Source organism: Physeter macrocephalus, chromosome 2 (assembly GCF_002837175.3).
Source record: "Physeter macrocephalus isolate SW-GA chromosome 2, ASM283717v5, whole genome shotgun sequence".
NCBI lineage: Eukaryota > Metazoa > Chordata > Mammalia > Artiodactyla > Physeteridae > Physeter > Physeter macrocephalus.
The window spans coordinates 84,843,977-84,848,862 of NC_041215.1; positions in this window are offsets into that span (position 1 = coordinate 84,843,977).

Genomic DNA, 4,886 nt, shown 5'->3' on the forward strand with positions numbered 1-4,886 from the left:
GAGAACTGCTTTTGCTGCATCCCATAGGTTTTGGGTCATCGTGTTTTCATTGTCATTTGTTTCTGGGTATTTTTTGATTTCCTCTTTGATTTCTTCAGTGATCTCTTGGTTATTTAGTAGTGTATTGTTTAGCCTCCATGTGTTTGTATTTTTTACAGATTTTTTCCTGTAATTGATATCTAGTCTCAGAACATTGTGGTCAGAAAAGATACTTGATATGAGATTTTCTTTTTTTATTACTACATACGTGGGATCATAGCTGCTTTGTAATTTAAAGTTTTCCATTTTAGTATTAAACAGAACTTTCCTGTCAATAGATATTGATGTTTATTGTCACCATCATCATTTCCAATGATTTCAATACATCCTACTCCATTACAAGGAATCTTTTGGAATTAAAGACAAAATCTTTCCTCTTTCAACTACCTGGCTTTGAAAGTCAATTTTGGAAGTCTCATTTTCTTCTTATATTTTGAATAATTTAAAAACTCTTCAATGGGTGACTCTGTCCCAGAGGATCACTCATATTCTAAAAGTGCTGGGAAGCAAAGCAAATTTATAAATTGCCAAATATTATCTCTATACGTTTATTTTACTTTCTTTGAAAACTAGTGAGGTTGGATTTTTTTAATGTATCAGTCATTGTTTATCAGTATTTCTTCTTTTTTAAGTTATCCCTTCATGTTCTTTGATCAAGGTCCTACTTGGGAATTTTTTTTGATTGATTTGTTAACAGAGCTCTCTAAAAATAACTACAAATTTAATAGTTTCCATATATGATATATATAAATATCATACATATATGTTATATATATAATTTTACCTGCTTGTCATTTGTATTTTATCTTTTTTTTTCCTGTGTCAAAGGTTTCAAATTAGTCACATTTTAAAATATTTACCCTAATGGTTTCTGCCTTAACTGTCATGCTTAGAAAGATCATCACTACTTCATGATTATATAAATATCCAATTACATACTTTCACATGATCTTATGTTTTGCTTTGTGTTTTTAATATTTGAATCTTTAGTCTACATGTAATTTATTTTGGTATGAAGTATGAGAAAAAATTCTAATAATTTTTGCCCCTGAATTTAGACATTTGTTCCCTGTGAATTAAATACCATGAACAGGGACTTCCCTCGTGGTCCAGTGGTAAAGAATCCACCTTCCAATGCAGGGGATGTGGGTTCGATCACTGGTCGGGGAACTAAGATCCCACATGCCTCAGGGCAACTAAGCCTGTGTGCCACAACTACTGAGCTCGCACCCCACAATGACAGAGCCTGTGTGTGGCAAACTGCATGCCGAAAACTACAGAGCCCACATGCTCTGGAGCCCGCACACCACAACTACAGAGCCCACACACCATGGAGCCTGCACGCCTCAACTAGAGAGAGAAAACCCACATGCCACAACTAGAGAGAAGCCTGCTTGCCACAACGAAGAGCCCACACCACAACGAAAGATCCCACACGCCTCAACGAAGACCCTGCATGCTGCAACTAATGACCTAACACAGCCAAATAAATAAATAAATAAATAAATTACCCTTAAAAAAATACCTTGAACATATGTTAAATTTTTATATCTACTTGGGTCTGTTTTAGGGCTTACCTTCTGTCATTTATTTAAACTGGCCATTTGCCTGACTAAAATTTTTGAATCAATAAAAGCATAAAAGTAAAAGGCAACAAATTAGAAAAAATTACTGCAGCAAATATGAGAGACAGATGGTTGACAGTATTAATACGATAAAACATACAAGTCAACAAAAATACTACCCAAATTCCTATGTTGGGCATGCAAAATGGGCAAAGAATATGAAGGAAAAGTTCATAAAGGAAGAAAAATAAATCACTAATGTAAACATTAAAAAGTGATTTTCAGGCTTCCCTGGTGGCACAGTGGTTGAGAGTCCGCCTGCCAATGCAGGGGACGCGGGTCCGTGCCCCGGTCCGGGAAGATCCCACATGCCGTGGAGCGGCTAGGCCCGTGAGCCATGGTCACTGAGCCTGTGCATCCGGAGCCTGTGCTCCGCCACTGGAAGAGGCCATAACAGTGAGAGGCCCGTGTACCACAAAAAAAAAAAAAAAGTGATTTTCACCTCTATAGAAGTGAAAGTTTCAGAAACGAGATAACATTTATTGTGACTTCCCTGGTGGCACAGTGGTTAGGAATCTGCCTGCTAATGCAGGGGACAGGGGGTTGATCTCTGGCCCGGAAAGATCCCACATGCCACGGAGCAACTAAATCCATGCACCACAACTACTGTGCCTGCGCTCCAGAGCCCGCGAGCCAGAGCCTACAAGCCACAACAACTGAAGCCCGTGTGCCACAACTACTGAAGCCCATGCGCCTAGAGCCCCTGCTCCTCAACAAGAGAAGCCACTGCAATGAGAAGCCTGTGCACTACAACGAAGAGTAGCCCCTGCTCTCCACATACCACAAAAAAAAAAAAAAAGTGATTTTCACCTCTATAGAAGTGAAAGTTTCAGAAACGAGATAACATTTATTGTGACTTCCCTGGTGGCACAGTGGTTAGGAATCTGCCTGCTAATGCAGGGGACAGGGGGTTGATCTCTGGCCCGGAAAGATCCCACATGCCACGGAGCAACTAAATCCATGCACCACAACTACTGTGCCTGCGCTCCAGAGCCCGCGAGCCAGAGCCTACAAGCCACAACAACTGAAGCCCGTGTGCCACAACTACTGAAGCCCATGCGCCTAGAGCCCCTGCTCCTCAACAAGAGAAGCCACTGCAATGAGAAGCCTGTGCACTACAACGAAGAGTAGCCCCTGCTCTCCACAACTAGAGAAAGCCCACATGCAGCAATGAAGACCCAACACAGCCAAAAATTAATTAATTAATTAATTTAAAAAATTTTAAATGAGATAACATTTATTAAACTACCCATTAGCAAAGATTGTTTCATAAAGTAATAGTTTCTCAGCAGTCCTCAGGACAGAGGCACTCACACTTCCCAGTAGGCATATAAATGCGCAGAATCATTTTATTTTAAATAATTTGGCAATATCTAACAAGAGTCATAAAACAGAGTATATCCTTTGATGCTGCAGTTTCTTTATTCTCTAGCCTAGAATATAATCTGAAATGTAGTAAAAGATTTATATACAAAGATATTCACCCTGATTTTATTTATATCAGAAATAGAAACTAGGTAAAAATCCAATAAAATAATGAATATATAAATCATAGCATAACCATAATATTGAATACTCTAGCTATTTAAAATAGTTGTCTCCCAAACTGGTTAATGGCATGTGGAAAATCTTAAAATACAACATTAGACTAATAAAAAGGAAGATTTTAAAAGTATATATTTAGTTGGATCCTAATCAGCAAAAATATATGTAGAAAAATACTGAATATAAACTCACATAATGATCATCTCTGAGAAGTGGGATTACCAGTGATTATTATTCTCTTCATTTCCTTATTTCCAAAATACTTTACAACATGTCTCTACTGTTTTTATCAAGCTAGGTGGAAAAATAAACTTGAGAATGGCCTGTGTTTTTGAGATGGAAAAACTATGAAGAAACATTTATGAGCTGTAAGAAGTAATAGAGATAGGGAGAGAATGAAGGCTTAAAAGAAGGGAATGGGGCTTCCCTGGTGGCGCAGTGGTTAAGAATCCGCCTGCCAATGCAGGGGACATGGGTTGGAGCCTGGTTCCGGGTCCGGGAAGATCCCACATGCCATGGAGCAATGAAGCCCGTGCAGCACAGCTACTAAGCCTGCACCCTAGAGCCCATAAGCCACAACTACTGAGCCTGCATGCGGCAACTACTGAAGCCCACGTGCCTAGAGCCTGTGCTCCACAACGAGAAGCCACTGCAATGAGAAGCCCATGCACAGCAACAAAGAGTAGCCCCAGCTTGCTGCAACTAGAGAAAGCCCGCACACAGCAATGAAGACCCACCACAGCCAAAAATAAAAAAATAAAAAAAATAAATAAAAAATTTTTAAAAAAAAGGGAATGGATGCTATAAGGATCCTGATGGGAAGGGGCATCAAGAGATCAGGTGGCGAGAACTGCCAAGGAGGAACATCTTTGCTTTGATGCTCATGAGGAGGAAGTACCAGATAGGGGCAAATATAGATAGATTTATAAGCAGGGAATGGGGACAGAACATTCAGGGAGCTCACAAAGGTTCACTTTGACTACCTAAGTCAAGCAAGCTAACAAGCTGAGACTGAAATGGGTGGAGGGTGGTTAGGGAACTTGAGAAGAATGTTAAAGGTTATGAAAGCAGAAGGGGAGTGGGAGCTGATTAAAAATAGTGAAAAGAACTGTCCTGGAATTTCCATAAATACCTAAATACATGTTGAGATCCTGAAATCATTTAGTTCTATCTTGTTCATCAGAGAACAAATCTGTTTACATATCTATGCCACATCTTCATTGATTGATTCTGATTTGGTATACTAAATTTACTATCACTCAGGCCCTCAATCAACCAAGTCACTAATGCCCTGCACATTTGAAAATCCAGTGTTCAATTCACAGCCCTCAGGTTATCTGACGTTTTATCAGTTTATGACACATTTAGGAATCCCTCATTCTTGAAAATTGTAACTCATTTGCTTGTAGGACACCACACTACCTTGGTATTTCTACTGTATGCGTTAACCTTTCGTAGACTTCTTTGAAAATGTTAAAGTGCTGCAAGGCTCAGACTTTGCACCTCTTCCCTATATTCATTGATCCACAGGGTGATCTCATCCAGGTTCTTGGCTTTAAGCACATTTCATACACTGACAACTTACCTGTATATTAAATTACACACACACACACACACACACACACACACACACACACACACACACACACACACCCGCAGTGTCAGTCTTTCACCTGA